A 24,935-nucleotide genomic window follows, 5' to 3' on the forward strand; every position below is an offset into this window, starting at 1 on the left:
TCTCCTCTCCACGTTCCACCTGTCGCTCTCGGGACGGGCCCTCTGCCGCGAGCACAGCTGCTCTGCTTTGCCGCGCAGGTCTCGTCGCAGCCTCAGAGCGCAGCGACCCCGGGGCAGCACACGCCGCTAACTCCCCTCCACTCTTCTCCAGTCCGCGGGGGTCCTTATGAAGGGAAAACAGAGTCCGTGAAGTGGGTGGTGGGCACCTAACACACGGATGGGTCCAGGGAGCGCTGTCGGCACAGCTACTCAGTGCCGGCGGCCATCTTGGAATGAAGATCCTTTTTTGAATCCACGTTTCTTCATCAAACGAATGTTGATGATTTATTTCTTTTCTCCAGGCTCCTGCAGTTGGGCGGTGCACCGACCAAATAAATGGCTTAAAGCAGTCAGGCTTGCAATTCTTTTTTTGTTCTTCTAAAGAGATATGATTTAACTTCTCATTCAGATTACGTCCCTCTCTTTTGTATTTCACCAGGACCGCTTTGCCTTTCCTCATATGCAGTTCATGTGGATATTTTTCTAGTTAGACCTCCATTGGGCTCTTAATTTTAACTCTTAGTCGAGCATGATCACTCCCTTTGCCCCAAATTGTTTCCATAGATGTTTCCTTCATCTATAGGTTTTCAGAAACAAAAACATAGGCTAATGTGGAGAACGAGTTACCACGGGTCCATGTAGGTTTCGAGGGACAGTCGCCTTCTACATTGCCATTTAGCATACCGAGACCCCACAATTTTAGATGCTCTATCCACTCTCTCCCTGTCTTGGAGATTTTTGCCCATTTTGACAAGTTCTTTGTGTCTTGAGTTGCTATGCACTGACTATTTAAGTTACCTCCCAAGATCACACTAGCGTCTCCATGGAACAACACAATCTTCTCCAAGACCAGCAACAGTGACTGATTAAACTGTTCAATACTGCATTGTGCTGGGTTCCAGTAAATGTTCACTACTACAAAGGAAAGAAGACCCTGAGGGGACTGTAGCTTGACTTCACATGCTAAGATGCCTTCCTTTCCATTGTGCAAAAGTGTGACATTATTACTGAAAGAATTATTAATCCCAAGCACCAAACCACCCGACGGACGTCCTTTAGATTTCTGACTTGCCAGATTTGTAAATATTGTGTAGCCTTCTATTTCTATTGGATGTGTGTACCAAGTCTCCTGGAGTAGAATGACATCAGAGTTTATAAAAAAGGTTTCTCTTTCTACTGCTGGCGGTGAAGGTCTTTGGTCCATGGATATTCAAACTTGTGATGTTGATTTCATTTTGCCTAAAGGCTCTGCTGACTTAGCCCCAGCTTCAGTAGGACTTGTGTGAGAATCTCTGCGAGTGCCGCTAAGGTACTAGCCTTAATGTCTCCAGAGTTTCCCCGAAGGGAAACTTCTGGTTGCTGGTTTGGGCTTTCCACAGCTCTTAGGCTGGCTCCTTCAGGAGCAAGACTCTCACTGTTTTTGTCACTTTGCACTTCCCCCGGAGGCTTCTCAAAGATCAACAAACTGACTTTTTCCAGTTCTTTTTTGTTGCTTTTAAAGGCTTTGCATGCTTTTTGTGATGAAAATCCCACCTCTACTACATTCCTCACATTTCTACTTGGACCCTTTACAAATTCCAAGTCTCCAGAGCCGAACAGGTAGAGGTTGGGAACTCTTTTAAATTAGTCCAAAATAGCACTTCCGCATAAAAATATATGTTTTGGTATTTTATTTAATGCTTTTAGCCAGAGCCTTGGGACAGCATATTCCTGTATTTCTAGGTCACCCTCCAAAGATTGTTCATATGAGTCCACTTCCAATTCAACTAACTATCTTTAACTTTTTCTTTCAATGCTTTGGTCAATTCCTTCATCTTTCCCTGTCCATTTTTAACTTCATCCAACAGTGGTGTATTTATGTTTTTCTTGATGTCTCGTTTTAGGAAGATTGGTGCGATTTTTAACGTTACTTCTGTTGTTACCTGTGGTATTTTGGGAGCATTTCCATTCCTATTTCCCAAAAATATTGGAGCCCAGGGTGGGCCTTTCTGTGATGGGCAACTTAAGATTGATTTCATCCCACCTTTCACTTCTCTTCTCCCAGTTGGAGTTGTAATACTCGTAGCTCCTGCAGATGAAATTTTTACTGGAGATACTTGATGATCTACAAGATCTGTCTGAAGTCCAACACTTGCACTTATAATCTTTGCTTTTACTGGACAATGCACCCAGTGGCTTTCTGGATCTCTTCTGTACTCTTTTTTTTTTATCAGGGCCACGTTAGGGTTTCCCACTTTTTGTCTGGAGACCTTTCATCTTTCTGTTTGTTGTGACCGTTTTTTGGGTCATTTCCTTGAGAATCTTTCTGAGAGGAAGTTTTCATTTCTTTTCCTACTGGTGATTCCTCATTTGGATTTATCGTCTTTTGGACATCTAGCTGACCTTTTTTTGTTTTGTTTTCGAAGGGTAACTGGAAATGCCATTGTGCTGTTTTTTTCTCATTTCTTTTTTCCTTGCTTTTCTTCTTCGTTTTGACAGTTGTTTACCAGGTACCAGCCATTCAGCAGAGCACACTTCCTGCCCGCTTTGCACGTCCTCCTGGTTGTTTACGTGGGGCTAAATTTCTACCACTTCGCCTTCTTCTACAACATAGGCAAGCCTTCTGAATTCTTCCAAGACTGACTCCGAAAGGGGAGTGTCATCAAACTGGCTACTTGCCTTCTCCCCCTCTCTAAGGGTTTCCAGGGACCCAGTCACTGTTTTCTTTTGAAGCTTGATTAGGTGTAGAATTTCTTCAAGCAGACACTTTTGTTTATCTTCCTTCTCTTTTTTTTTAGCCAACAACCTTTCTAGAGCTGAAAGGTCTAGGCCTTGTCTTGCAAGTTATACTCTCAACTCTCCTAATGACGGTAATATCACTGTGTTGATTGCTGAGGTCAGCCCGACTACTGTGGAATCCAAGCTGGTTAAGTCTTTGGTCATTTCCATCAGGTTGCCTTCTTGTAGTTGAACTTCCAGTTTCAGTTGCTCAAAGACAGTCACCAATGAATTTCAAACAAAGTTCAATGCTCCAAGAGCAGCAGTGCTTGGCTCTTTTGGGATTTCTTCTTCTATTGATTTATTTACCTCTCGGGCTACTTCTACCTTGGAGCCATTATTTTGTCCCTCCTGAATTTCTGCTTGGGAGGGAGATTCCTCTCCTAGTACCTCCTCTCCATTTACTACCTCCCCTTCAAGTCCAGCAATTGCTTGTGAGGGAGATTGTAAGGGATGATCTAATACAGATGAGCATTCAATTACCTCATTATCTAGAATTTCCATGCTGCTTCTACAGATAACGTTTTCGCTTTGGCTTCATTATTTCTTGCCAAAATGTTGATCTATTTTCCTATGAATCTTATTTGTAGTAGTAGTATATTCCAGCCCTTTTCTCCATGACTCTACCATGTCAGACGGAGTGCTACTAGCTGGCAAGTAGCCCGGAGGACCAGAATGAACCTGTGCAGTGATTATATTAGCTGAGAGATGACTTATAATCGGTGCATTGTTTACTGGCAGCTCTTGATTTTGAAGCTCCTCGGAATAAGAGCCATCCCACTCAGGGCACCTGGTGTCATCCTGCAATGCCTTACTTCGCAGTTTCATTTTTCTTCTTTTTGTTATGTCACTGGTGTCAAAATTGGAGTTTTTGTACTCCAATAAACAACCACTGGCTTTTCTTTTCTTATTAAACCTTTCTGCCAAGCACCTATAGCGTGTATTCTTTTCCCGTTATGGAGTATTCCACGTTACTATGCACTCTGACTTCCCGATGGGATCAAAGAAGGCTTTCCTCAGCAGTCTCCCACCTTGTAGTCCATACGTTACTTGTGATCTCTAACCCAGAGCCCTTTATGGCAAGGGTATGTGAAAAGTCCTTTGCTTGCTGTGATCGACTAATTCCGTTACTCCAATCCCTCTCTGCCAGGGGCGGTAAGGCAACGTGCAACACACAGAGAGCAGCTAAACAGTACCAGCCCTTCTGCTACCAGGACTACTCCACAAGTTTGGTTGAACCAGCAGTAAATGCAGAAGGAATGCAGAAGGAAATTCACGTGATCGCTGCAAACTCTGCCCCCTCCAGGAAGCGAGTTTAAGTGCAGCAAGAGCTCAGCACGACTCACAATGCTGTAAAGGATAAAAGAACAGTGGGCAAAGTTTGTGCGTGGAGTTTCTAGCAACAATTTCTATCCAGTTTTCTAACTGGTTCTATCTGGCAAACGCTGCAAGTGCCGCCCACCCACGCTCCACAAAGTGGCTGTAAAGCTGTAAATTATAGGCTTGGTAGCAGCGTTGTGGGATGCAACAGTATTTTACACCGTTGTCAGTGTTAACAGCCTGTGGGAAACAGCAGTGTTTACCTTGACACACTGGTTTCCCGAGGGGTTCCACCAGCAGCGCGGATCCACCAGTCCCAGTCCCAACGGCTCTCTCTCTGCTCCCTTCTCCCTTTCTCGGTGCCGGGCGCTGGATGCTGCAATAGCTGGAGGGGCTGCAGCCGAAGGAGCTGGAGGAGCTAGAGAAAAGCTGCGCCGTAAAAACCTCTGAGTTTCTTGGCAGGCTAGAGAAAGGGACCTCGCCTCGCATCGTAACAAGTAGCGTAAGGAATCAAGCCGCACTGAAGCTCTGATTGAACGCACTGAGCTCAGCCGCCTCCGAATCCAACTCCAAATGGATATCCCTAATTTAAGAAGTCCAGCCCTATGAAGATTGGATCCTTGTGCTCAATCTTATGTTCGTGCATAAAAGCGCTCGTCGATGCATAAAGCTCACAAGGCACAAACTTCAATGGGAAGGAAAAGTTAGAAGAGGACACTGGAACGTGAGGAATTTGGTTCCAAGAGTCAGAGGTGGGTCTGCTACGGAGAACAAACCTGCCCCCAATGTTTGGACGTCTATAGGAAGCTAGAGCCATCCAAGGCAAGGACCACAAGGGATCTTTTGTGCGTAAAAATGGTTTGTATGAACTAGGGACCACCGGTAAGTGGTATGATTACTCACCGACCTTAGCTCACTCCAGGTTCAAACTTGACAGTTTTGAAGAAGGTCGCCCAGACTACAAAATCCCCTCCTTGGTTACACTTCAAAGTGCACAGGCACTGCAGGTGCGGATGCGGGTCTGATTTACATCAGGAGCTGGATCGCTCATCACAAATGCAGGACAAAAAAGCACTGATGCAGCTGGTCTCAGGACACTTGAAGAAAGGCGGGAAAGTCACCAGCAGCAACCGCCACTGTCACACAGTGACGCAGGAGCACCCAAATGTTGCGGTCTGACGTACGCTTCTCTCTCGCGGTCTAAAGTAGTAGGGATGCTGAGATTTGGCAATAAGGTGCTTTGCAGTGTGAACTAAGGTTCTCCTCAAGCTCTAGCTGAAACTCGATGTAGCAACGCTCCAGCATGGGTGTCAAGGTACAAGCAGGTCAGTCCAGTGGAGGGCTCAGGGATACTTCCACGAAGGCTCGTTTGTAGAGCACCAAGGAGGTGTTGAGAGTGATTGGTCCCACCACTCAATGGTTTGAAGCCTCTTTACAGGCCTTTGGAGATCAAGCGCAAAGCAGGGCTCTACCGGGACAACAGCAGGCTCAGGGTGCCAAACCTTCACTGCGCGGTACCAGAGAGTTATTGGTTCTGCTTTGCTTCTCTGGATACTTGGCTTCGTGTATAGATCGATTCAGACCTAAGGTTGATCTGCCTGTTTGCACTCCGAGCCCCTCCTCATATCCCAAAGTCCAGTGAGTGCTTGCATCCAGCTGGCCAATTAGGAGATCTGCTCCACTCACACGCCAGCAGTTGTCCAATCAGGGACCACTGCGGCTCTTGTGCACACCAGACATTCTGGCACCAGTAGTGTGGATTGGGACAAGACAGTCACAGCCCTCTTCCTGAGTACCCACACACGTGATGTGCATTAGCCTGAGTAAAGCGTCGGCTTTCGCGCGAGAATGCATGCCCAAATAAGAACTCCCCAGGTCACAAAGAGCAAGGGGAAGGCCAACGGACAAAATGGCCAAAGGAGGAGACGAAAAACCTTGTGGCACAGTCATGATGGACACTAGCCACAGTCAAGTCATGAGCCAAACGGGATAAGTGCGGTATGGCTCGGTAAAAGTTAGAAATACACTAAAAAGATACTGCCACCAGTCTACTCCTAGGCACATTGGCCAGTTACCAAAAATTCCTTAAGGGGTATCTAGGGCCCGAAAACGCAAGGACCGCAGTGCACAGTACTGTAATGTACTTTGAGCACTGAAATTCAGTTGCCAAAAGTGGCAACACAGTCATAAGACTAAGGCAAACAGTGTTTCCCAGTACTGACTGTCAGAAGGACAAGTCAGTTTCCCCAGAACTATGAGCGAAAGCCCAGTGGAGCGCAGCTAAAAGCTGTGCTTCACTGGCAAAAAGTCAGGACAGGCGTCTGAAACAGAAGCACAAAGTTGGGGGTCCACAAATATAGAGCTAACACAGCAGTAAGTGAAATTTTACCAAACAATAAGGCCTTTCAAAAGTAAACACATTTTTCTAAAATCACTATTTCCTTATTGGAGCACATAGCTTCTATACCTTGTCACGTTTCATCAAACAAGGCTATCCAACAGCAGTGGGTCATTGATTGTACAGACTTCCCATCTCTAACCTGTAATGATAGTTTTATTAAAATAAAAATAGTACAAATACAATGGGCTTTACAATAAGTATGTATCATTCATGTAAATATTAATTTGGAGCATTAAATAGTCACGCACATCCCCTGCTGCTGTTACAGAAAGAATCACAGAGGTTACACAAAACGGTTTAAAAGGTGATATATTCTTCTGAATAGGGGATTGTGTCACATCCTACATATTGACAGTTGTGAGTTATGGACTTTCAACGTGATATGAACTAACTAAGATCTATGGCTGGTCGCTGCCACACCTGACCGGAAAGTAATTAATCAAGATTTCACATTTTAGCCCCATACTAATAACAAACAAAGCAAAACTACACGTCCCAGAAAGCAACCCGAATACACAGGCCACACCTGACATTGGATAATTTGGGATAGTACACCATCTTCCACAGAAATGCAAAGTGCATATTTTAGTTTTAATTGTGTTTCCCATAGAGTTAGGCTCAACAGTAACTTCAATCAGCACTCAAAACAAACAGCGACAACCTATCTCTAGCACAAACCAGTTCAACATGCAGGAAATAATAAGAGGTTATTGCATTCAATGGAAATACACCCTCAAAATGCTAAAACTGGTGAACAGAATGGTGAGGAGAAAACTCACCAGAAGATTTCCATATGCATCTGTAAAATAACACCGGGGCTCCAAGAAATCTATCTAAATGTGTCACATTTCCTAGCCCCAAAATCCATCTAAATGCAGCACATTTCCTACCCCCAAAATCCACTAAATGCGGCACATTTCCTACCCCCCAAATCCATCCAAATGCGGCACATTTCCTATCCCCAAAATCCACCTAAATTTAGCCATTTTAGCTTGCTACCAAAGCTGAAGGACTACACTAACGTTAGGAAAGTGTTTGTTCTGGAAATAAGTTTCACATTGCACATAAACATGGGGGAAGGAAACATGCGAGGTTGCCTATGAGCTGTGCCAGGGGTCTGTTTGCCAAAGAAGAGTAAAGGAAGTGAGGTTTGTCTGCATCAAGAAGCCTAGTGGGGTGACCAAGGAGTCCTCCCCAAGGTAGTAGATGATAGGCCGCAGTTGGTATAGGGGAGGATCTCCTGCTCACCCTCATTCAGACCAGTCACATATTGTCACATGTCAGATCAAAATGCTACTGACACTTTAAGGGCCTTGTCAGAAGACCCCTGACCTTGAGCAAGATAGTGCATCCCCTTCCCAAGGCAGGCTCAGCGTAAGAGACAAACCTATCGCGAAGCTATAACAACTTTGAGAAACCCAGGCTGCTCATCATGGATACTGCTCCTAACATGACTCCACCGAGGTCCAGAGATGCAGCACGGCTGAGGTCCATGGAAGCAGACTAACATGTGAGAATACGTACCAACTGCAACTCAAAATCCATGGACTTGCTTCTAAAAGCCGCATTCCAGCCTCCTTACAAATTTCGGATCAACAAACAACACAAAAAGAATTCAGATTTCTCTAGTTTCTTTATTTAAAGTGATGAAAGGGCTCAGACCACTAATGCCCAGATTTTTTTAAGGCATGAGGGTGCATTTGATTGAGCTGTGTAATTCGAATTTGTGTCAATTGCCCAGCAGAGCGCATAAGCGCAGGGTAAAAGGTGGTGTACAAGAGTGCATGCTGCCTTTGCACTCAGATGTGCAAATGAAGTAAGCGCTGCCTACCATGTACATATAGCAAGCAGCATTTACAATGGATCCCTATGGGGTACGTGTGCTTTGTGCTGGCGCATAGAGCCAGCAGACCCCATAGGGATCCCCAGCATTTGTGCTAGCATGAAAATGCATGCTAGCACAAATGCGGGTGCATTTGTGTGGTGGTTTGGAGGGGGGGGCAGCGGAAACACAAGTTCCATTCCATCCATCCTCTCTACCATACAAATGGACAAAAATGAGCCGTGATGGGCATCAGCAGTGTAAAGACCTTACAAAAGGCTTTTACTCTGCTGATTCCCATTATATGGGGCCCAAAATGAGCTCTAGGCTATTTAGTTACTCACAGTCTCCTTTTTCATAGCCCACCTACGCACTTCAGTTTTGGTCTAGGTTTCTCTTGGCTGGCACAGGGTTCTTTTGGATGTGGTGTTGAACCTCCTGGACTCTGCTACCAGGCACTGCCACCCTGGAACTCTTAGATTGTCTGAGATCAGGCATCAGACTCTTATGGGACAGTTGCACACCAGCGTACTTCCATGCATGTTTCTCCAGGTAACTCTGCAAACTTTCTCTCTCTCTCTCTCTCTCTCTCTCTCTCTCTCTCTCTCTCTCTATCTATATATATATATACACATATCAATGAGAAACCCTAAGGTTTCTCCCTAGCTAGTCCCTGGGATCTATCATCAAGGTGGCCAGGTCACGGCCATCGCTATTGGATCCAGTTCCTGGGGGTGGACTAGTGAGGGAGGATTCCCTGGATGGGGGGCCCTTGGGGAGTGGGATTGGGACACCAATGGGTGAGATATTCCAAAACACTGCCCCCCCTTCTCCCACACAGACACTTTCGCACAACATGAAAGACAATGCACTAACACCAGAGCCGCTTACCTGACATGTCCCAATACAAGGATCAGGCAAAGTCAGGCAATTGACCAAAATCACACAATACCTGACAGCCCTTTCCCTTCCCCACAGGGATAAAAGGTGGAGCACAACAGTACAGGACGAGCAAGGCAGATCGCATGACGTGAGAACTAACTCAGCATGGCAGTTCAAGAGGAGGAGGAAGATGGCGCAGACCAAGAGGGTGACGAGGAGAGAAGCAACCTTGTCCTTTTCGACCAAGGCCCGTGAAACCTCAGCAGAGAGAATTATAAGTCTGCGAACAATAGCCAATGTGTGTTGCAGCAGATGTCTACGGTATGTGAGACCCTCCTCTGATGATAACCAAACCGGGGAGAGACGCGGGTTTCTATAATACTAACCTTAACTCGAAGGAGAAGAAAGCCAAGCAGTTCATCTCAGCCGGTCAGTCGAGGGTAGAGCCAATAAGAAACCGAACTGTGTATAACGATAAATTGCCAACGGCTAATTTTAACTTTTGAGAAGCTTAAATGATACATTGATGAAAGAGGGGGAACACCAGCAACAGAAGAGTCCGGAACCACGTGGGCGCTCAGACAGGAAACTCTGGCCAATTACCCGATGGTAGAGAAACTACCGCAACTAGAAGCCCTTGGGAAAAGGCGAGAAGAGGTCAAAGTGGTCATACACGGGTCTTGTGAAATCCTCTGTACCGTCGACAATCTTTGACCAACAGATGATTGAGAAGCTCAGGGAAATGAGTCCAGTTTTCTGAGGTCCCTATGAACAGTATGTTGTAAAAGTTGGCGAGAGTGAAACCGGCAGAGGGGAGCCGACAAAAAGGGATGAAGCCCAAAGAACTGTTTCAAAAAAACATTAAGATTTGTAAAAGTAAGAAAAGCCACACTGAGCCAGGAAGAGGGAGGAAAACGTCTAAAAGGGGTCCGAGCCAGAAAGAGGGAGATCCGGGTAGAAAGTTGTCACCTAAAGTGCATTGAAAAAGGAACTGTTTAATCGATTTGTTGAATATGATTTTGTGAAGGGTCAGCGCCCGGAAGAGGGGCACCCAGGGGTGTAGACATCACCCACAGTATACATGGAACTGAACTTTATGTTTGTTTGTTGGACACATCAGGCCTCGAAGGCAAGCGACTTTTGTGAAAATAGACTTGGGCCCTCATTACAACACTTGCACTAAACCATGGCGCTATTAGCACCATGGTTGGTGCCGGTGTTGTAACGAGTCCGCCATGGTTCAATGGGGAATTATCACCCCATTCCAAGGTTGGCGGGGCGGTAATTCCCCATTGAACCATGGCCCTTCCCCATTCCCATTTTCACCCCATACGGCTCTATGGGATTGGGGAAGGCGCTAAGTACGGTACCGCAAATTGCGGTACCGTACTTAGCACCAAGGTCCCTTTGCAGGTCCCTACTTTAACGGCTGGTGTAGACCAGCCGTTAAGGTCGGGTCCCGCAAAGGGACCTCGTAATCAGGCACTAATGGGTTAACGGCATCGCAGCCTTTTACGGCGCCGTTAACCCATTAGCATCAGGGTCGTAATGAGACCCTTGGCCATCGAATAACCTGATAGCTGATATGGAACTGTTGGCTCGTGCTGAGAAAACTCGAGCGTGTGCTGTGCTCAGGAGATCCACTTTGTCCCGTGCTCAAAACGTGGGGAAGGGAGACCCATGGTATTCACATCCTGACTTATGATTTCAGAACACTTCTTTCTTTATTGAAACCCTATCCCACACTCTTTCTGTAATTCGTTGTAGTTTTTTTCTAGTATAAGCCTATTTTATTTGTCACGCCACTTGGACTGCCTTATTTTTCATTTGATGGTTGACGCTTACTCCCATCTTAGATTTAGGTTTAGGTTAGGCGTTTTTCTACCCTGAATTGATTGTTCAATAAAAAACCTTGAACTGTGATCACTTATGTCTGTCTTTACTGTTGCCACCATGAGTGTGTGCTGTGCTCAGGAGATCCACTTTTTCCTGTGCTCAAAGCATGGGGAAGGGAGACCCCTGGCTAAAAGCCTTCCTCACTGATGATTTCAGAACACTTCTTTCTTTATTGAGATCCTATCCCACACTCTTTCCGTAATTAGTTGTAAGGACTTGGCAATAGTTTTCTTTTAGTATAGAACTTTTTATTTGACATGCCACTAAGACTGCATTATTTTTAATTTGATGGTTGACACTTATTCCCATCTTAAATTTAGGTTAGGCGTTTTTCTACCCTGCATTCATTGTTCAATAAAAACCCTTGAACTGTGATCACGTATGTCTGTCTTTACTGTTGCCACCTTGAGTACCTTATTATATATATATATATATATTATATATATATATATATATGTCTCGGTCTCTTTCTCTCTCTCTCTCTCTCCGCCTCTCTCTCTATGTTTGCTGTCCACCTCCTAACTCCAACACTACTATTCTCCTGAGGCTTCTTTTTATCCCACTCTTCAGACTCAAATTAAATTTCTGATTGGGGAACTTCTGTCAGTTGTGCAGCAATCAGGAGCGGGCCCACCAAATGGCAGGCGCTTAAGTTGATTGTAAGATTTGCATCTAAATTTATTTGCACAGTGGGGCAGGCCATGGCTCCATGCATCGAAGTCTCAAAAAGACAGGCTACCGTCATTTCAATGGCCTTATCTCCATGGCCGACTGTCACCAATGGCTCCTCTGGTGCATAGCGATGCTGTGTCTCTCCACCCATGAGTCGCCCTATCAACCCACACGGACTGCAAGGCTCCCCTTCTCCGGGGGGCAACACCTCAAAGTTTGCATATTTGCCTATATGATATTCAAGGATATATTTTTTTCTGCATGTAATATTTGTCTGAAGACACAACACAAGCAGGGTATCGCGAACCAGAGATCCATGGCAGAACCATTCCCCAACTTGTAGATGTACATTGTAAATTGGGTTTGGAAACCATGGATTAGCTCCTGATATGTATATGGGGTGCAACACAAGAGACTAGGGATGGGCAGGGGGCCTCAGGGGTTCCCCTGTGCACAGTATCATATATCGGTTTGGTGGTCCCAAAACCTCAGTGTCTTCAGGGACTGATCCTGTAGCCTCCTTTCATTGACCTTGTCACAATGGGTAGTGAAGCAAGCCAGGCACTTTGACCGCTACCCTTTCGTAGGGCCAAGAAAGAAAAGTCAAAACAGGAAGAGTGTGAAGAACTAGAGATGAGTGGGAAAGAGCTTAAGGGCAAGGTGAAAAAGAACAGGAGGGAAAGAAAGGAGAAATAGAATGGAAGAGAATGACAAGGAAAAAGAAGGGACAGAAGAAGGAATAGAGAAAACAGGACGCGAGTGCTGTCCTTAGCAAAGAAAGAGAAGCCATGGTGTCTATGCTGTTTCTTACCTGTGCTGCTTACATCTGAGCTCCTGGTCTCTTCTGTGCCATTCATGGAGTGTGGGTGTGTCTGGGCTGCTATTCATATAAAGAGAGTGTTTGTGTCCATGGGCTCCTTCCTCTCTGTGCTTTTCATAGGGGTGATTTCAGCTGCTCATCTCTGCAACTTATTCACTCACTTGTTCAGAGGGAAGTGGAGCTGCAGGTGACCATATTATTTCCCATTTTCTGTTCATAGGGATGGAGGGAGGGGTATGCGTATATGTTTGTTTTATGGAGAAAAAAGACAAAATAGGCCAGAATCAAAGAGGTAGAGAAGAGAAACAGAATGCAAGAGAATTGAAGGAAATTTGGAAATGATTGGGGAGGTCAGCTATGCAAGGGAGAGAAAGAGAAGTGTCAAAATCAGAAGGGAACAGAGAAGGCATAGGGCCTCATTAGGAGTGTTGCGGTAAGGTAACAACGGCGCCGTTGTTACCTCACAGCAACATTCTGAGTTTGCTCGCGGCTGCCACTCTGGACGCCTGGTCGGACCAGGCGTACAGAGCAGCACCCACGAGCAGACCAGCATGGTAGCAGCGGTACCGTTATTAACAGTACTGCTGCTACCATCCTACCCATTCCCATTGAGGCCTATGGGGGCTCAAATGGGAATGGGGACGTACCGGGTCTGGGTCCCGCGAATGGGAATTACCGGGCCCTCCAAGTTTGGAATGGCCTGATAAGTCCCCTTTTGCGGGACCCGGTCCCGAGTTTGGAGGTAGCCATGCCCTTTGTAAGGGCATGGTTACCTCCAAACTCGTAATGAGGCCCATAGTGTCGAAGAGAGAAGAACAGACAGAATGGGCCTCATTACACGGTAGGCGGTAACCATGGCGCTATTAGCGCCATGGTTGCCGCCGGTACCGTACCGAGTCCACCTTGGTGGATGGCGGAATTACCGCCCTACTCCAAGCTGAGCTTGGGCGGTAATTCCCCATTCACCAAGGCTTTTCCCCATTCCCATTTTTGCCCCCATAGGGCATAATTGGAATGGGGAAGGTGCTAATTACGGTACCGCAAATTGCGGTACCGTAATTAGCTCCGAGGTTTCTTTGCGGGTCCCGTCCTTAACGCCTGGAAAAACCAGGCGTTAAGGGAGGACCCGCAAAGGGACCTCGTAGTAAGGCGGTAAGAGTTTACCGGTACCGGTAAACCCTTACTGCACAACGTGCAATGAGGCCCAATATATCCTTTTTTATATTTGTGGTTGGTTTATTTACATACTTTTTCACAAGATAATGGACCTCATTACGAGGTAGGCGGTAGCCATGGTGCTATTAGCACCATGGCATCCCCCTTACCGCATTCCGGGTCTGGGTTGTCGAAATAGGTACTTACCGGGTCATTCCAACCTTGGAGGACCCGGTAAATCCCCATTCCCAGAACCATTCCCCATTCCCATTCGAGCCCCATAGGGCTCAATTGGAATGGGGATGGAGCTAATAGCGGGCCCGTTATTAGCTCCCTTGTCCCTTAGCGGCTCCCGCTAAGGGCGCCTGCTAAAACCAGGCGCCGATAGCGGGACCCGCTAAGGGACCTCGGAATAGGGCGGTAAGGGTTTACCGGCACCAGTCTCCTTACCGGTGCCCGTTAACCCTTACCGCCCACCTCGTAATGAGGCCCAATGTCTTACATAGTAAATAGTAAACATGAAAACATCAAATCGTATTACATTAATCCCAGTAAATTGCTGGAAATGTACAGTAAAATGTTCTCAGTTTACACACATCTCATAAAATCCTTTACAATATTTCCAATTCATTCAATGAGTAACAGTGGTAAATTCATGTTTGTCCAAGGCCAATTTGTCCCCTATTATGGTCACTTGCCAGAATGCCATACGATTTGGATGAAAATCGCAGTAAAGATAACATTAATGGTGTATGTTACCATACATCAACCCAGTACACAGGGCTTCTAGTGTGGCTGCCAACATCTCGTAAACATATTTTGAAAATTAGACAATCTTCACTCGCTATGGGCAGGGCATAAGATGACCACATTTTTCATATTTTCATGACAATTAGGGTACATACATAGTCTACAGTTCCTCTCCCATCTAGCCAAACCAACTCTAGGCCCTATCACTTCCAAGGTGGGCCGAATATTAAAGCTAAATCCCATGTACTTCAGTGTTAAGCACAGCGCAGGAAATGTACTCACATATTTAGGATAATGATCCTTACGCCAATGAATAGTGGCATGTTCTTTACACAATACCAACTCAGAGAAGACCAGTCCCTTTCATATAATTCGGTTTTAATAGACGTAGGATTCATCACCAAAGTCTCCTTATCATTGTAAGGGGTCAGAAATGTGAGGCAGACACATTTTAGAGGATTTTTCAAACAAGGCCATTTTATTTTTTTTAAAAGTCAGAAATCCAACCCCTATCTTGCCCTACTCCAACAGGGTTTCCCTGCCTAAACCAACTAAGGAAAAACCCTCTAACATAACATTTCTGGCCCTCACACCTATACAATAACATAAACAAAGGATTATGGCAACTTGTAAGTAAAACACATGTACGTGTAACACCTTAGAATGTAATGTTCTTAACCTGGGTGAATTCCCCTTCCCCAGGTTTTCAAGGAAAAGTCAGGTTCAACACAAAGCATTGAGGAAAATCCAAGGTGGAAATACAGTTTCAAGACAGTTCCTGCCAAAAGGTTATTTAGATCAAATGAAATGTCTAGCATTTCGCAGTTCCACCCAGAGAAGATCCTTCTCCTCCAATTGATGGATTTCAAGAAGCTCTTTAACCACAACTATACTGTTCCTCTTGTAAGGCCATGTAAAAGTATAATTTATTAACTCAAAAAATATCACAAGGAGGATCCAAGATGGCCACCGCACAGTGAGGTTGTGCGGGCGACCTCACTCTGCCCTGAAATAAAGATGCAGTTCTGAAGGGCCCTCTAAGAGCCGACACACATGGTGGGGGAAGTCGTTGGGACCCCCTTTTAATCTGGTGTGAGAGATTACAGCGTAACACCATTAGCCCTCAAAAGATAGAGCACGATGCTGTGGACATTGGCCGTGGAACATTGGAATGTTTTGGCACTGGAGGGACATCGATGCACCGATGAGGGGCAGCTATGTGGAGGGAGCGAAGGTAAATCCTCAGAAGGACCCTCACGGTTCGTAGCCCCATTTGAGAAGCAAGCAGCGGCTGTGGCACATGCTGTGTCTGCCGGAGAGATATGACAGGGAGACTCCCGAGGGATACGTGTGGCGGCACACTCTGTGGTCTGGATAGACTGGGAGTGCTGGACCGGATTAGAGGCAAGTGTGCTGGACACCCATATTGTAGCACCTGCAGATAGACGGAGGGCCTGGCTGTGAGGAGGACTGCACTGTGGACAATGGGTGTGTGAATGCTGCCGCTAGAAACTGATAAGTGCTTAGTGTGTGCATTGGAAGCTTTAGGCTGGAACAAAGGGGCACATGCCAGGGGGGAGAAGGAAGCAGACCCCTGTGGGGCAAGATGCAACAGACCCCCAACAGTGTTATCAATTAGAGAAGTTCCTGGTGAAGAAACCAGTGATAGCCACACCTACAGCTCTACCCGACTCTCACTCAGAGCAAATACTTTCTGAGCCTCCAATCACTGAAGGCCCAACCATGGCAGCATCAAAAGAAGATTTCGCTAAGAGCTTCCAAGTCTTTCAAGACAAGTTCGCAGCCTCTTTCGAGTCTCAATTTATGATGTTTACCTCGGAAATAAAGCTATCATTGGCTGACTTTGGCAAGGAAATTTCGGCGCTGGGAGACAGTATAGACACAAAAGAAAGAGCAGTCCAAGGCCGGGTCGAAGACAATAAACAATCAGACATTGCAATTGAAGAACTGGCCAAGGCCACGCACAATCTTGAGATTTAATGTGAGGAGTTGGAGAATCGTTCCATTTGTTTGAATATCCGCCTCAAGAATCTCCCGGAATCAGTCAATGACACTGAGTTCAAAGGGGCAGTTATTCAGATCTTTACTGATCTTATAGAAGGAGATGAAGCAACTACCAACCTACTTGGCAGGTTCCACAGGACAGGCCCGGACAGGGTCGAACCTGGAGCTCGCCCTAGGGATGTTCTTGCAGCATGCACCTCATACCCGCAGAAGGAACAGAGCTAAAGAAGCGGTGCGGCAGTCTGCGCCAACAACAAATAATGGGGTGGAGATTCAGCTTTAACAGGACTAATCTTTTTTCACCCTCCAAAAACAAAGGGACATGGAGCCAGTGGTAAGAACCCTTCAAGCACGGGCAATCAAGTACAAATGGATAATAATAATAATGTTTTCATTTGGTCTTCTTTTCATTCTGAAGGGCAGGCACCACCGCATAACATCTCGAGAGGCTGGTATGGCGCTCCTCCAGATAGAGGATGAGGCTGCAGTTGGCACAATAGCAACACCTACGGTGGAAAAGGAAGGAGGTTCCAAACATCCTACATCTGGGGAATGGACTACAAGTCAATGGAGGAATCACAGGATGTACAGAGAGATGACTGGAGATTCAGACTGATAGGTCCACCTCCGAAACCGACATAAGAAGGGAACACCAAAGGGATTCTATTGGACATGGGAACAGTATGGGGGGGAGAGCATGGGGGGAAGGAGGAAAAGGGGAGGGGGTGAAACAGGGCATGGTTGGGGGGGGGGCCGGGGTGCACAAATATGTTGTGAATGTAAGGTTTGTTTGCAGCGTTTTCAAAGCGGCCTCATGGTAGAAAGACATGGATGTAGGTAATGCTGGTGTTTAATGATAAATGTTAGGGGGCTGAGCTCCCCACAGAAATGAAGGATGGTAGAGGATCTTTTGGGGCAACACCAAGCTGATTTGGTGATGTTCCAAGAGACCCACATACAAAGAGGTAAACTTTGTTTGATTCAATACCCTCTGATACTGCAGGCAAATGCCGAAGGGAAATTGGCAGGGGTCTTCATAGCTTCTAGAAGGGGCAGCGCAATTAAAGTAATCCGCGCAAAGATTCACAAGGAGCACAAGGAGGGCAGATACATATTCTCCATTTTTTTTATTGGGTGAAAGTAAACTGACGCTGGCCTCTGTGTACGCCCCTAATGTAGGTCAGGAAGGGTTTTTGAAAAATACTTTAGCGCTGCTGGCAGAGTTTACGGAAGGGAACAACATGGCATGGGACTCTGTGCGAGATTACAGTTCACAAGCACATTACACTCATTCCCCTCCTTCTAGGGCTCTACAACAGAAATTCAAACAACTTTCAGATGGGGGTTTACAAACTACTGGCATGCGCATTGAAAATAATTTCGCACATTGATTATGTCTGGATCTCGACTCCACTTCTAGAAAACATAACACACATTTGGACACAGACAATAACAATTTCAGATCACGTGCCGATTAATTTTGAGATGAAAGTCCCAAAAGAAAGGGCCCCCATGTGGACATTGAAATTTACATTAAGGTTATTGCAAGATCAGGTTATCAGGGGAAACATGGCTGAACACATCAGAGATGTTTTTGAAATTAGTGAAAAAGAGAGACAGCAACACGGGTGGTCTGGGACGCCTTTAAGGCTACAATGAGAGGGTTCCTCATAGTGGAAGAAGCTATAAAACAAAAGCATCGGGGGCACTAGAAATAGAGCTGGAGGCGGAAGTCCAACAGGTGCTCTCGCAGATGGAAACAAATACGGGCCCAAAGTCACAAAAGGCATATAGGGCCGCTGTCGGGAGGCTAAACCTCTTCCATACAAAAAAAGCAGAAAAATACCTTCTCTACCTAAAACAAAAATATTACATGAAAGCTTATAAAACAGATCGTCTGTTAGCTAATCAACTTCGCCAGCGAGTTGCCTCTCAAACCATTCAGCAGATGAAACTTCCCAATGGCGAATTAACTACAGAGACTGATCATATTGTAGCACAATGTTACCAGTTTTACTTCGATCTTTATAGCTCTGATTCTCCTGATCCGTAGGCTCAAGGAGATTATTTGGATACGGTCTCTCTTCTAAGGATTACATTGCAGGAAAGGCTAGCATTATAAATGGAAATCACACAAGATGTGGTGTATCGGGCGATTCGTAAATTAGCACTGAATAAATCTCCAGGTCCCGATGGTTTCCCGGCATCTTTTTTATAAAATGTACAGTGAAATTCTAACTCCAAAATTAACAAATCTATTTAATCCCTTTGAACAATCAGGAGATATAACCACTTCCATGGAAGAAGCACAAATCATATTGCTCCCCAAGACGGGCAAAGATCTATGTAATTGAGGCTCTTATCGCCCGATTGCCTGGAAGACTTGTTAACCATTTTAATAAACCCGGTCCAAACAGGCTTTAAAAAACAGCGGCAGACACATGACAATATACAGAGGGTGTGTCATATTTTTGAAGAAATAGAGAGGAGGGAGATCCCTGAGGTCCTTGTCTCATTTGATGCAGAGGAGCCCTTCAATCGGGTCAAGTGGTCTTTCCTGTTTCCTACATTGGGAAAGGTGGGGTTTGGTCCAAAATGTGTAGCTAAAATTGAAGCCAACTACAAATACCATAAGGCGAGATTAATGGTAAATGGGCAATTATCTCCCCCAATCCCATTACAACGCGGGACAAAACAGGGATGTCCTCTATCACTCTTATTATATGGAATCCATTTAGAACCATTACTTGCGAAAATTAGACGGACACAGGATATTAGGGGAATCGAGTTTGGAGGCATTGCGCATAAAATCATGACATATGCTGATGACATGCTACTTATGGTGTCAGATCCCACAATATGTTGCATGCGGCTACGCAGGAAATCAGGCAGTTTTGTAAAGTGTCAGAATTGAAAATTAACAATGCAAAGTCAGAGGTACTGAACCTGTCTTTACGGGTGGCGGAGGAGAAAAACTTGCAGCTGAGTACACAATTAGGGTGGGCGAAGGAAGGGATAAAGTTATTGGGAGTGAATAAATCCCACTATAAAAGGGTTATACATGGCTAACTACCTCCCCCTGTTAAAGAGCATTGAATCACAACTGCTGAAGTGGGGTCCACTTACTATTTCATGGTTAGGTAGGATCAACTCAGTAAAAATGGTTACTCTCCCTAGGGCAGTATGTATTTTTTATACTTTACCTATACGGCTTCCAATTACTTTTGTCCGGAAAAGGCAAAGTGCAATATCTAAGTTTATTTGGAATAACAAAACCCCAAGGATATTCCAACGTACATTAATGATCCCAACCGGACAGGGCGGGTTAGGACTCTGGAATTTTAAGAAATATTATCATGCTGCATAAATACAGGTTTTACAACACTGGTTTCGGGGGGGGATAAAGAGAAACAATGGCTTCAAATGAGAGGGCTCTCAGAGGCCAATCCCTTAGAGATGTTCTCTTGCTGCCAAGACAGGATCATCCTCCTAACATACACCTTAGTATGATCATGGGGACGGTAGAGCACACGTGGGATGCAATAGTAAAAAAAATCACTTAACGACATATCCTTCTCCCCTTACACCCTTGTTTAATAACCCACAATTTACCCCAGTTTAGATCGTAAGGCCTTTAAAGAGTGGAAGCAAGTTGGATGTGAGAGACTGAGAGACATGTTCCAGGGTAAAGATGTCAAATCATTTTTGCAATGCAAACAAGAGCTCGATCTGCGTGAAACTTCCAGGTTTCAGTATTTACAAGTCAGGCATTGGATTTTAGCTCCACCTGTTAGGAAGGCTGCAGTAAGAGACCTAACTCCGTTTGAGAGATATGTAATGTCTAATCCAGGTAACAAAGCATTGATTTTGAACATATACCTTTTGTTGGTAGAATCCAATACCAGAGAATCACTAAAGTTTACACAATATCGGCCCAAAACCCTAGGGGATGTAATAGCAGAGGAAGAATGGGAGGCTCTGTGGCAAGAGATTCCGAAACTTACTAGGTCGCTCCAACTGAGGGAATTTTGGTATAAGTTGCTGGTGCAATGGCACTACACGCCTGTTGGATTGTGAAAAATGTTACCATCTGTCTCTGACTAATGCTGGAGGGAATGTGGGTTAAGTGGGGAAATGGAAACATGTCTGGTGGAGTTGCCCAGTATTACAGCAATATTGGGAAGAAGTCAATAAATGCATCCTCAAAATGTTCTCATTGAGGGCCCCCAGGATTTTAAGATCGTGTCTTTTGGTGTCTATTGATAAGGACCTTAGATGAAGCTCACGACCAACTCGGAAGGCATTCGTTATATTGCAACCATCTGCACTTCTGGTGATAGCCCAAAGATGGAAAAGGAAAGAACCACCACAGATTTCTGAATGGCTCTCTAAAGTTTGGACCTTTTTGGCATTGGAATGGGAGGCGTACTCTATACAGGGAGCCAGGGAGGATTTCACCAGAGACCAGAGTGCGATCCTGAACTTTTTACAAAAAGACGATATTGTTAGACACTGCCCTCAAAAGCTACATATTTTGGCTAGTGCATGAAAACCTGAACTCTGGGCAAACTGCAATTCAATCTGGTTTATACACTCGAGGTGATATGTATGCACTCTGTTTCTTTGGGGAAGGGAGGGAGGGTGTGCTGGAGGGACAGAGGGAGGGAAAGTGGTTGGTTGTAATATTTGGAAAACTTTCAATAAAAAAAATAAAACAGATCACAGTGCTTCCTCCTGAACACCATGAAGCACTTCAACTTCCTTGGGAAAATGTCACAGTGCTCCCTCCTTGGTACTCCTTGGCTTCCTCAAAAACAAGGTCACAGTGCTTCCTCCTTGGTACTGCGAAATGCTTCAGCTTCCTCAGAAACAAGGTCACAGTGCTTCCTCCTTGGCAGCATGAATTACAGGTTTTGCTTCACAGTGCTTTTCTCCTGGCACCATGAAATACCACAGTGACATACAAAATGGCATCATTGGCATTATGGGGGACATGCATCAACGGGAGCGCGCAAAGTTAAGCTGGCCATGATTTCCCACATCTGCTGAATTTCCAGGGTTTTGTTGCGTTAAATCTGGGCAACTTAACTGCACCTTAACTAAGGTTGTTCAGTGAATATATATTAAACATTGAAAACAAAACAAAAATGTTAAACTGTTGAAGTGACTGGCTGCCTCCAGAAAGTTAAAACCTACAAACATCGAGGTTTAAAGCAGCTTCTCACCAGAAGGAAAGTGTAACAGGATACCAATAAAAACAATTTTACCTAAAACCAGCAATGATGGTTTGGGTAAGGCCTTTTGGCTCGGCTTTGCAACACTTCTGCCTTCATAAGGAAAGCGGTGAATGAAGAGAAACCCATAATTCTTTGGAAGTCAACTGTAACGGAGAAAATGCCCGTTTTGTTCAAGTAACAGATGCAAATAAGCTGTAACTCACCAAATGGTCAGTAGATGGGAGCAAAAACATTCTAACACGAGAGATGCTGCATCAAATACTAAACCAGAACGGGAAAGGGGGAAAATATTCCAGATGATAAGAGGAAAGAAACTTCCAGTAACTCAGAACATAACAATCCAGTCAAAAAACAAAGGTCCACTTTTCTCTCCCAACTATATTAGGGATAGGGTCCAAAATCTGTCGAACGAACAAAAAACAAGTATAAATCCTTGTAAAGTCAGGATGTTAAAGCAAACAAAAAAGAAACATAAACATTGGCATGCAATTGATGGAGGAGCTCCGAGGCATAAAAGCGGTTTACAATTACTCTAGCGAGACATGTGGGCGACTGGTACTTCTTGCATAGTATGGGTGGTGCTTGTTGGGGGTCGCCTGCCATGGACATCCGGCAGGCGCCCCTGGGTGCTATTTCCGTGAGCACACCGCAGGCCCACTGTCTGTGGGGGTTGGGGCCTGCCCTGGACATCCGGCAGGCCCCTTGGCACTATGGGGCATCGGGGTGGGGCAGAGCCTGCCAGCCCCCTGACCGTGCGGACCTCGGCCACCGTCCTCGTATGCGGGTCCCACGGCATCAGGGCATGCAGGCCTGTGCCTCCACGTGTAGGCCTGCGGCCTACATCATTAATGAGACACAGGCTCAGTCGTTCCTCTTTGGGAGTCTGCAGCCGTTCTGCCTCACGTGCCTGCAAGATCTCCTTTTATTAGCTTGGGCCATGACGCAGTCATGGCCCATCTTAAAGGGGCAATACACGTGGGAGGGACACATCCCCTTCAAGGGGCAATGCACATGGGAGGGTCACACATAACACTCCTCCTTTTTCATAACAAACAAACAAACGTGGCTAAAACCTGCATGGGTCCCACCTATTGCAGAACGACAAACTACTTCTCACTTCAGACCTTGTACCAAACCTTCTGTATGTGGTTAGCTCCAAAAGAGAACAAAGACTCCTGTGTAGCGACTGAGGAGGTGATACAGGTCGTAAATGCAACCAACCTAGACACCTGTTACACAGCTCCAGACACAGGGAATGTCAGACAGAGTAACCTGAAAGAGACAAGGAGTGACAAGGGTCGTGAGAAAAATGCATCCACGAAATGCAAACAAAAACTAAAACGACTAAACGAAGTCACCTCCCTGAAAGACAAAGCTAAAAGTAAAAGTGGTGAAGATCAGGTGAACGAGAGAATTGCCTCAATAGATTGTGCTTCTCGAAACCTGGAAAGTGACATGGAAACGAACCTACCCCAACTGCATGACGAGCACCATGGGCCTGCCAACCGCTGTATACTGTAACGCTCACCTGATTCCCACGGAGGCGTAGGTCTGGCTTCGAGTGCTGGTGCTTCTTCAATGGTGAAGCGCAGGACTCTGAAGATGGACAGGAAGGGCCCCTCTACTCTGGCTCGCAGGAATATTCCCCTGTGCGTGAAAAGGGAGTATTACCTACTGACTGAGTTATGCTCAAGCCTCCCACTCTCTTCCAACCCTTCACGATACCCTTCCACGATTCCCCGTGAAGTCTCACCTTAGGGTCAGAAAGGATGAGCTCTCCATCCTGCTTCTGATGCAGGGGCGCGTTGAAACCCAGTTACTTCACTGGATTGAGGATTGATGGGAGTTCAGGTAAGCTTGACTATTCAGGTAAGGCGCTGTAAAAGTTCTGCTGCAAGTTCAAAAGTCCAAGCTTTATAATAATGTTCATTGTCTTGTTGCAGCAAGCGCTAATGCTTATGTCTTTTTCCCCTTAGGGGCCGGGGTTCGGAATGCTGGAGATATTGCGCCGACCCGAAGTGAAACGTGCAGTTCCAGTAAATGACAGGTAAGTTCTGGATGAGCGCTCGGGTAATGTCTTTGCATTCGCTCATTCAATGTCTTTGTCTTTTTTCCCCATAGGGGCCGGGGTCCGGAAAATGCCTGGAAGCGGCAAGACCCGAAATGAAATGGGAATGACCCAACAGGTAAGTCTTAGAAGGAAACTGAGCTTTTCCTATTCCTTTCCTTCTCTCACCTTGTTCTTGTCTTTTTCTCTCTAGTCTCTGGGAAGTGGCTGTGGATCCGGATGATCGCTGCTGAAGATGGAGGCGTCCAGGATAGGTGAGTGAAATGCAGCGCTGCAGCCATCGTAGCGAAATGCTTCTAAAAATGATGTCTTCCTTTTTAGGATCGTCGGTGTGATGTCTCCGTGGTGCTGATTTAGCAGGTAAGGTCTTTTGTCTCCCTTTGCAGGTGACCCAGAATACTGACAGGCGTGGCTGAGGTCCAGATGCAGGAGCTGACACGGTGAGCGTCCAGCTGCGAGGAGCAGAACAACGCGAAGCGTGAGTTGCTGATCGGGTGTGGTTTAAATAGCTTTGGAAGAAGTTCCAAGTGTGTATCCTTCCACTGATCAGGTATGTATCCTTACTGACCACACCCGGGTGGAAAGTAGTCCCACAGGTAAAGTAGTTCCATTCAGGCCTCAAGAGGGCCTGGATGTAGCAGCATGGTCTGCATCAGGTAAGTGCACATTAAAACACTTCAACACATGTCTAGCTTTATGAGCCTGGCGCCTAAGGCGCCAGGACAGGGGTCCAACATGAGCCTGGCGCCTAAGGCGCCAGGACTGCGTCCAAAGGACCCCAGCTTGGGCCCGCTGGCACTCCCCTGGGGGAAATGATGCCTGCCTCTGGGGTTGCTGGGTCGGACCTGGCTCCTTGGAGGTAGGCATCATGACATATACTTGAGCATTCCATATGTCCTGGCATCAGTTTTGTTACACCTATCTCCCAAGATGTTCTTAGTACGGCCTCCCAGAATCAAAGTTCAGTGAATCCACCAAATGAGAAGGATGAGAGCGGCTCTGGAAGTGCACCAATGAATAATGTGGCTGCCACTTCAAAAGAAACGTTCTCCATTTTTTCAAAATCATTGGACTCCAACACAACTACTAAA

The sequence above is a fragment of the Ambystoma mexicanum genome, chromosome 6q (genome assembly GCF_040938575.1).
Source record: "Ambystoma mexicanum isolate Mex_15411 chromosome 6q, UKY_AmexF1_1, whole genome shotgun sequence".
Lineage (NCBI taxonomy): Eukaryota > Metazoa > Chordata > Amphibia > Caudata > Ambystomatidae > Ambystoma > Ambystoma mexicanum.